This window comes from Pinus tabuliformis, chromosome 9, assembly GCF_031772625.1.
Source record: "Pinus tabuliformis cultivar Carrire ecotype Pingquan chromosome 9, CPIR1, whole genome shotgun sequence".
Lineage (NCBI taxonomy): Eukaryota > Viridiplantae > Streptophyta > Pinopsida > Pinales > Pinaceae > Pinus > Pinus tabuliformis.
Genome location: NC_142307.1, coordinates 1,557,988,342 through 1,557,998,983, shown reverse-complemented (window position 1 = coordinate 1,557,998,983; position 10,642 = coordinate 1,557,988,342). Strand labels below are relative to the sequence as shown.

General features: G+C 36.9%; 1 pseudogene; it reads left to right on the top strand.

The window, feature by feature from the left end:
* The first annotated feature begins 8,769 nt into the window (after positions 1–8,769).
* LOC149154554 (aspartic proteinase PCS1 pseudogene) lies at positions 8,770–10,215 on the top strand (annotated as a pseudogene).
* The last annotated feature ends 427 nt before the right edge of the window (positions 10,216–10,642 follow it).

Genomic DNA, 10,642 nt, shown 5'->3' with positions numbered 1-10,642 from the left:
ATTTTTATTATTCATATGAAAAAGGAAACCAAGTTAGGGACTTCTCTGTACCACCCAATCATATATTGGGATGAACCAAATCTTTCTTTCATCAAATCATCCCGGTGCCATATTCCAAGCATGAATATGGGACTTACAACAAAACCAGCCAGGCTTCTCAGGATTTATCTCATGTCCCGCTAGAACCGGTTAAGGATTTCTAGGCCTGAAGCAAGCACCTATACAACCAGGCTTTACCTTATATATTGTCGTATACTGGTAAAGGATTCCTAGGCCCAAAAAATAAACACACACTACCTGGATTTACCGCAATCCCACCATTATCGGTCCAGGGATCACTAGGCCCTAAACAAGTATGGATGCCTCCGATCTCTCCACCTAAACTGTGAGGAATTTATCCACCTCCACCCTTAGGCTTTACCATATATCCCACCAAAATTGGTCAAGTATTCCTAGGCCCAAAAGGGTATACACAACCAGGCTTTACTGCAATCCCACCTTTACATGTCCATGGATTCCCATGCCTTGTGATTTTTTTTCTTGAGACCACCTCACTCAATTTTAAAATCATCTGACAATCCAACTCAACCAAGTAAAAGAACCCCATCACACCATGTCTATCCAAAAATGGAAAGGCAAGGTTGAAAACCATTGTCAGATGTGGCAAAACCCATGCCAATTATAATAAGAGAACCAAATACACACATGCATATACTATGCATGGCAAAAGTAGCAAGGAAATCCTACACGCAACTCGATACCTGGAAGTAATCTCATTGTAGCTGCTTGATCCAACTCTTCCTTACTTGATATTTGCTTTACTTTGTCTTCCTTGTCCTTATTTTTCTTTCCTTTCTCCAATTCTAGAGTGCTCCAATAATGCTCAAAGTGTGCAAGAGTATGAGAGAGTAGAGATAATAGAGAGAGAACTCCAATATTGAATTGACAAAAGTCTGTGAACTTTTATTATTGAGGCCTATATTTTCTTCAATTTCCTTTATTTTCCTTCAATTTCCTCCTCACATGCAACCTGTGACCTTTCACCTTCCTTTTCTCCTATTTTCCCTTATTTTCATAAATAAAATGCCAATTAATGCCTCTTGCCTTTTCGAAGCCTTTTTCCATTGCCTTTGCTAATTTCCCCTTAACCATAATAAAGCAAATGAACACCTGCTATGATGTTTTTCCCAACATTCAGCTTGGAATACGTGTCCCATGACCTTGGTCTTATTTTTCCTTTATTAAATTTATTACACGGAGTTTTAACCAAGTTAAATTTTTGTTTTGTAGGGCTAACTAGGTGAAACATTTTGGCTTGGTGGGGATGTTCCAATTCTAGATAGAGTTATTCCACTAGTTGAGCTCTTGAACCACTGCTAAGTGGGAAATGGATTCATAAGAAAGATTTGCTTTCACCCTACTAGAAGAGGTATCCAGACTCCAGACTAGCTGATCCTTTGAGTCATCTAAACTCACACCATTGATATATAACTCCTTAATGAAGGATTTCCGTCCATTAGCCAAAGGTCCAACCAAACCCAATTCTATTGGATTTAACCAATAACCATTTGACAAAAGAGAAGCCTCCACTCTTCTGACATTATTAATGTAGATATAGCCTTTGGAGTTCAAGAATTATATCAAATCCCAAGATAAATTGTAACAACGGGCTCCACTAATAAAGGGATCATTGCTAAGAATCACCTGTTTTTCGTCTCCAAATTTCTAGGTAATCCAATTTTAAATAAAAGGAAAGGAGTCCATGAGGGCCTTCCAGACAATGGATCCCCTATAGACTGTATTTTTTGCAGCTCTTCTGAGCCATTCCACCAATGGAATCCTTCTAAGATACTTTTACTTTATCACTTGGCTCCAAATCCCTTGACCAAACAATCCTCTCCACATATTTTTAAAAGCAAGGGCTTTACCAAACCAAACCAGGTTCTTGAAACCCCACCCACCAATATTTTTTGGCTTGGACAAAGATCCCTAGATAGAAAGGTGAATCTCCTCCTTACTTTTCTTACCAGTCCACAGGAAGCTAAACATCCTTTGTTTTAGATTGTTTAGAATTGCTTTGGGGATCTTGGATATAGACGACCAGAAGACTAGAATGTTTTCCAGAATAAATTTGACTAGAATCATTCTCCCCCCCAGGGACAACCAGTTATAACACCATAGACTAATTTTCTTCTCTATATTTCTAAGCAGCCACATCCAATCTTCTTTTATATATCCATTTGGTTTTAGGAAGAAGCCTAAATACTTAAAACCTTTTTCCAAAACATCCTCCTGAAAGGGAAAACAAGAATTTATGGAAGAGAGGGTCTCAGAGTTGACATTATTTTGAAGAAAATAGGATTTATTTGCACTAATCTCCATTCTGGGGGCTTGATAGAATAAGGTAATCACCCTATGAAAGACTTTCCATTATGAGGCAGAATCAACCCCCATCAACAATACATCATCCACACAGAGTAAGTGGGTAATATATTGATTATATGATATTTTAATTCATTTGATATTTCCTTCTTCATTTTCTCTCTGCAATGGGAGACTCAAGCCTTCCATCACTAGAAAAAACAGGAGGGGAGATAGGGGACACCCTTGCCTAAGTCCTTTAGAACTTGAAAAGGTGCATGTGGGGGATCCATTGATCAATATGGAAAACTTGTTGAGGTTACACATCCCATGATCCAATTCGTGACCTCTAAACCCAAGCCAATCTGTAGTGAGACTAATCTGAACAAAATGTAGTTCACTTTGTCAAAGGCCTTATTGAGATCCATCTTAAGGACCAAAGCTTCTAGGTTTTTTAATTTATGGAATGAAGAACGTTTTGAGAAATGCCAATTGCATCATGAATTTGTCTAACAACTAGAAAGCCAAATTTATTAAGAGACATCTTCTCTGCTAAATTTTTCTTTATCCTATTTGAGAGCACTTTCAAAATGATTTTGTAAACCAAGTTACACAGAGAAATCAATTTGAAGTCATATAAGGACATTGGTTTAGAGATTTTAGGAATCATAGCTAAAAAGGTTACATTTATGTCTTTTGAGACTCTCCCAGTCCTTCTTGATTGACCCATGTGGATATTGGTGGCCACCCACCTATTCCAGTTGGACCCCCAATACTGTGTTTTATCAGTTTCCTGTTTTTCAGCATAGTTTCCTATTTCGACGGTTTTTTTATTTTTGGCAGTCTTCGGGTCCTGAACTTTCGAAGTTGTTTGAGGCCTTAAATGACATTTTTTGGGGAAAAGGAAAAACATGAGACTTTGAATCACATACATTTGCAGTCAAAAGTTGTTGTTCTTAGATATACCTTTCTAACGGGTTATCGTGTGCGCCAAACGAAGATCTTATGTCACAGTTATGACCCCAGGAAGTTGATGTTCCAACTAATCCCATCGGGGTCCATACCTTTTTTTGCTTCATCTCCTAGAGTTAGGTTGTCATATGTTTAGGGTTTCTCAATGTTTCTTCACAATAAAAAGGCCTTTGAACATCATTGTAACACAGTTCAGAAGGATGTAGTCATCACATATCTTCTTAGAGATAAGCTACCATCGCTCGAGCTAGTTTATTTTCATTCTGCATGTAAACAATTTTCAACACCTCCATGTTTATGTTTAAATTTGTATTTCATTTCATTCCTTCATTATGGATCATTGATTCATCCACCGCTTTGTAAAGATCGGTCCCGCTGAAATCAAAGAAGGATAGAAAGAGTTTAACAATCCAACCATCAGGACCTGGACCTTTTTCTTTTGAGAAAAGCTTCATAACTCGTTTTATTTAATCAAGGGAGACAAGGCTACCAATCATTTCCGAAGCTTCGGGATTGAAGAATATCGGGTAGTTTTAGATGAGCTGAAGTTGAGGGATAATATTGTTTTTTTTTTTTTGTTAGACTTTAGGCTTATGTGGTAGTTTTTTGAAGTAGCATTATCCGGATTCTCCATAGTATTATGCTTCTTATGTCGATGTTTTGAACCCCAAAGGGGGTCCATCCTCAAGACCAAATTTGATAAAATATGAATGACAGTTATTTTTGAGAGAAGAATCTTCCGACCAGAGTATAAATACAAAACCTAATTTTTTTTTTATATATAAGCCGACCTATGAATTTTTATTTTAATTATTATTATTATTATTTATTTATTTTATTTTATTTTTAACTTTAATTACTTTTGTTTATTAATTATTATAATTTTAATTATTTTAGTTATTTATTTATTTATTTATTTATTATTTTTTTTTTTTTTAATTAATTGTTAATTTAATCATTAATCCTTTATAACTAATTAAATTAATGAGACAAGTTTATATAATCTATTTGATTCCATTAATTATAGTTTTATTGTTTTAATTAATTCTATTATTTCATTATTATTTTTAAACTTAATAATCTTGAGAAGTAAATGATCTAATTATTTTAATTAATTTTATTAATATAATTAATTAATAAATTAATTTAATTAATTAATCAATATAATAAAATTAATTTATTAATTAATTATATTAATAAAATTAATTAAAATAATTAGATCATTTACTTCTCAAGATTATTAAGTTTAAAAATAATAATGAAATAATAGAATTAATTAAAACAATAAAACTATAATTAATGGAATCAAATAGATTATATAAACTTGTCTCATTAATTTAATTAGTTATAAAGGATTAATGATTAAATTAACAATTAATTAAAAAATTAATAACTAAAATAATTAAAATTATAATAATTAATAAACAAAAGTAATTAAAGTTAAAAATAAAATAAATAAATAAATAATAAAAATAATAATAATAAAAATAAAAATTTATAGGTCGGCTTATATATAAAAAAAAATTAGGTTTTGTATTTATACTCTGGTCGAAAGATTCTTCTCTCAAAAATAATTGTCATTCATATTTTATCAAATTTGGTCCTGAGGATGGAGGGGTTCGAAACGTCGACATAAGAAGCATAACACTGTGGAGAATCCGGATAATGCTACTTCAATATTGTTTTTTCCTTAATCTCTAAAAAAATAGGAAAAATATTTAACAACAACAATTTTTAAATCATGTTTACTTGTGACGATCTTACCATCTTTTACCTTCAACTCCCAAATAGTGTTAATATTCCTTTTGTGATTTGAGAAATTATGAAAGAATTTTACATTTCCATCCCCCATCTTAATCCAAGTCGCCCTGCTTTTAAGCTTCCACGAATCTTTTTCTAATTTTAAAATATGCGACTTTCTGGCTTCCAAGGAACACATCCTATGGGCTAATTCTGTTGAAAATAAGAGCTAGTAAAAGCCCGTGAAATGTGATCATATTCATTTTCTAGGGCCAACAATTCTTCATTTTGCTCAACTTTCCTTTTCTTTTCCCATTCCACAGTTGCCTTCTTGAGCTTCAAAAGTTTTCTAACAAGGAAGCCCATAGCGGAGGAATATTTTAAAATAGAGTTATTTTTCCAGGAACCCAACACCAGAGATCTAAAACAATTCACTTCCATACATGAGTGACTAAATTCAAAGGGGTATTTATTTCTGTGATCCTTAAAATACAATTCAAGAAGGATTGGAAGATGATCTGATATTGTATCTTGAATTATCCATGATCGATATCTCCCCACATTATCCAACAACTAGCCAACCATAAAAAAGAAATCAATACACTTGGAAATACCATCCTCATTAGTCCTACCATTCCTCCAAGTAGGAGCTAAAGGAAAAGGAGCAATATCACAAAGATTATGATATTGCATCATCTCTGAAAAATATTATGCCAAAGGATTTGAACAAGCTCGAGACCCCCAAGATTCCCTTGGTGAGATAATGAAATATAGATCTCCTGCTAGAAAGGGGGATATGTCTGAAAGAAGTCCATGAGATTGGACTTTATCCCAAAACTCATGCCTCTCTCCATAGAGCCCATAGCAGTTTACCAACTTGATCATCAGGGGAAGGCCTCTTACAAATCCTTCCAAGATAATATCGATATAAGAGGAGAAGGTATGAAAGAATGCATATTTTGGATCCCAAAGGGAGAGGAGACCTCTCGACAGACCAGTGGAGTCCATAGAACATGAAAACCAACCCGGGCACATATGTCGAAAGGCCTCCCTAGCCTTCTCCCCCAATACCATAGTTTCTTGCAGCAAGATAATGGAGGGTCTATGGTTTTGCACCAATCTCTTGAGGGAATTGAATTAAGAGGCTCCCCCATCCCCCCTTATGTTCAAGGACATGATAATCATTTTGAAAAAACCTTAGAGGGAATCTATGCTCTAAGGGCCTTAAAAAAATTTTCCTTGTCAGAAAGAGGAGTTATGCTTAACCATCCATGGATGGCCTTTTGGAATGGGGAGAGAAGTTCCAAAGATTATTGATCAATTGGACATGGCACAGAGAAAGAAGGAATGAGAGTCATGTTAAGGACAATCTTGAAGGAAGGTACAAAAGAATGTATTACATAATCTTTAGAAATTGTAGAGCAATCAATCTGGGATATAGAGGGCAGGGTAGTCCCAAATGACAAGGAAGAAGAGGGCTTGGAATAACATTTTGAACCCATTTATCAAAAGGGGAATGTCCAGGTTGGTCTTGAAAAGGGAAGACATAGGGCAACCATTCATCCTCAGGACAGGGTTTTGGCAGGGTCTAAGATTTTTAATTACCCTCCAGTCTAAAGGTATCTTACAACAAGGTTCAACTACCAAAATAGAATTAGGAAGGCTAGAAGTATTGATAGAACCATTTGAGTTTACAGCTAAAGAGAAAAGGGTATTTTTTTCTATTTGATTAATTAGTAAAGAATCTTCATACAACAAATACTGAATGAGGTGGCTAGAAGAAGAGAGACTTACTAATAGTTTATTCGCCTCCAAAGAAGGGTTCAAACAACTATGCTTAAGTTGGACGAGTCAAGGAGTTCTAGGCTTGTACTACCAACCTCTAAGTCTTTGATGAAGTCCTTTACAATAGAATCCCAAGAAAGGAGCACATAAACAAAACTCTAACAAATGTCTTCTTCTTAAGCCTTTTTTTTCCATCCGAGGCTCTATCCTTGGCCAATACAGTAGAAAATCAACTTCTGGAACCCAACGGAAACGTTATCATCCCCTTTCAAGGCCACAAATGATACAAAAACATGAGATAGGAGCGCAAAAACAGAACTCTAAAAGAAGACTTCTTCTTGAGCCTTTTTTCCATGATATCACCCCCTTTCAAGGCTACAGTTGATACAGATTCTGACCATCAAGAGATAAAGACTCACTGGGTAGGAGAGGAGGGATTTTGAAAATATGGCAGAGTAATACGAGCCCCCCCAAAATTACAGGTTCCCGACTTATTCATATCCTGGAAGTGATTTTGTGTCTAGAGTTGTTGACAAGGAGTTGCACAGTTGTGAACCATATGCCCCACTCTTCTATAGTTCAAACATTTGAAGGGGGTTTTTCAAAAATCTAGGGGTTGGAGTATGACTTTCTCACCCCACATAATTTTAAGCATCATGGAAGCCCCTCATAGACATCCATCTTCACTAGAACCTAGGCCATCCTCTTTTCAACCACAATCAAGGAAGCCTCGTCGAGAAACACAACCTACCAAGAGAATTTGTGATATTGATAAGTACCTCTTTAGACCAAAGCTCCAGGGGGAAACCCGACAACATGACCCACAAATTTTGACGGATTTGTTGATCTGATCTTAGTCAAAATGTTGGATGCCATCACTGGAGCCACACAGTTCCTTTGCCTAAGACACAGGGTTTGCTGAGGATCAGTTCTAGGTCAAACTCTGACAAGAAGTGGAAGTGAATCCATTTTTTCACTAGGATGCTCACTACCAAAGTGTAGCCCACCAAGAGTTTCTAGGTCTCCTTCACCCAGAATAAAATCTACTCATGGGTCAAATAGATATAACTAAACTTTCCCATTAGAGCTCGTTAGGACAAGGATTTGACTTTCTCAATGTTAATGTCCAACCCAAGGGTTAACTCCTTCATGGCAGAGAGAGCCTTGCGGGATTTTTGGGTGCGTTTCTTTTTTTCCTTCCCTCGCATAGCTCGGCATTGTCCCTTCTCCTCCCACTCCAGATTCTTGAATGTCAAAATGAGCAAATTAACCCACCTTGACATTCAAATCAGGAAACAACATTATTTCTTTTGGAACCATGGGTTCTCGAGAAATGGCCTCATAAAACTAACCCCCTCTGAGATTATGAATAAAAAACCCTACTTCTCTTCAAACTCCTTATGAAATCGAAAAGCATGGGAGGAGACCACTAGGTCCTCTCTTGTAAGCCTAGCCATACAATCCGAGGGCTTGAGGGAACCAACCATCTTCAAGTGAAGAAAACCGACACTCAAAAACCTTGTTTCAGAGACCCTAGAATATTTTTATGTATTTGAAAATGCCTACTTTGACATGATCTTGGGCGCCCTTTAGTAATTATGTTGGTCTTCTTTTTTTTGGTATATTATTTTACTGGTCATTTATCAATTTTTATAAAAATAAAAATAAAAATAAAAATTAATGAATCCATAAATCCACCATAAAATTCGTTAAAATCTCTGAAAAAACACCGTAGAATCAGATTATGTATTTGTTGTCAAGTTCCGACCCTTTACGAAACTACTGCATTGATGAACAAATTCCAAAAGCATAGATGGGCCAGTGTAGAAATTTAACAATGAATCTCAAAAAAGGCATATTAGGCTTCCACGCAGATGGGAATGAGTGGTCGGTTCTTCCAGTCGTGTACCCATGGCATTCTCAATTTTTTATGTCTTCAAATTCCACGCGATTTTACTGCTGCACTATTTCCCTGTGTGTCTCATCCTCGCCGTAACAAGCAGCCTCCAGCCCACTAAATCTGTGCCTGCAAGAAGGAATTCAGCGTCAGTAGCTCTACCCCTCTTCTCCAGACCAGTCTCAGCATCTCCATCAACACTGTTGAATTCTCTTGCTGCAAATGCAATACGAAGGAGATCAAATTACAGTGCATCCTCTGTTTCTCTGTCCACAGCACAGCTTTATTTTCACTACAATGTATCTCTTGCAGTTCCTATAATGCTTGGAACCCCGCCTCAGGAAGTACTAATGGAGATCGATACAGGCAGCGAGCTTTCATGGGTTCAATGCAAGTCCTGCAATGGATGCTCTGTGGGCACCCAGCCTTCCATCTTTAATCCCTTTGTGTCTACTTCCTACACAGAGATACCCTGCACTTCCCTGATATGCACCGAAGAAACCAAAGATCTGCCATCCCCAATCTACTGTGATGAAAGACAACTCTGTCACTTCACATGCAACTATGCCGATGGCAGTAGTGGCGAAGGAAATATGGGGCAAGAAAATGTGACTCTGGGAAAAAACCCCACAATACAAGGTCTGGTATTTGGTTGCGTTAATTCTAGTTTTTCCGGTAATAATTCTGGTGATCCCCAGCTGACCACAGGTCTAATGGGTCTGAATCGAGGTGCTCTGTCTTTCGTACAGCAATTGGGAAGCAATTACCCCAAGAAATTCTCTTACTGTATTTCAGATTCTGTGAACTTCTCGTCGTCTTCAGGTGTCTTGATCTTTGGAGATCAATCTCTGTATTCCAATAGTTCAATGCAGTATACGCCTCTGGTAAATCTTTCTCAGTCACTTCCAGATTTCAATAAGGTCGCCTATAGCGTTAGCCTTAAAGGTATTAAGGTTGGGGCCAAGCTTCTTCCATTGCCACAGTCTGTATTCATGCCGGATAACACAGGAGCTGGGCAGACCATGATGGACTCTGGTACACAGTTTACATTTCTCATGGGCCCTGTTTACAAGGCATTGAAAGAGGAATTCATGCTTCAGACTCAAGGCCGTGTGCCTGTCATCAAGAATGGGGATTTCAGGTTTCAGGGTGTGCTGGACTTGTGTTACAGCCTCCCTCAAATGGCAGCGTTTCCTCTGCTTCCTCCCGTGACTCTGGTGCTTGATTCTGTAGAAGTTAAGGTGGAAGGTAACCAGCTGCTTTATCGAATACCAGAGGAGAATATTAGTGGCAGTGATAATGCGACACAGGCTGTTTACTGCTTCACATTTGGGAACTCAGATCTGGTCCCCATTGAAGCGAGTATCATTGGAAATTATCACCAGCAAAACCTCTGGATAGAATATGATCTGGAAAACTCTCGGATTGGGTTTGCCCCTGCTAACTGTAGCATGTATTGATAGATTTAGCAATCAGCCCTAGCCTGCAAGTCACACTTCCAAGGTTCAGGTTCTGCCACATGCAGTCAGATCTCTGCATATGCTTCAAATCATTAAGCAGAATTAGGGAGCTCAGTTAAATCTAATTCTAGTTTTCTCGTGCCATTCTGATCTGAAAAATTAAATGTTCTTGTCATTCCCAGGAAATATGATTTATTGATGGATAATTATATAGATATATAATTACTGAGTTCTGTTCAGTCAAGGCATTGTGATTTGTTCGTGTATCAGATTGATGTAAAATAAAGGTAATAAGGGATATCAAATGGATTAAGTTAATAATCTGCCAAACTCAGTTTTGGGAAATTCTTCTCAGTTTTGGAAAATTCTCAGAATCAATGGAATGTTAAATTTTCCTGTGAAATCATGTTCTGATTTGAATGTTGAG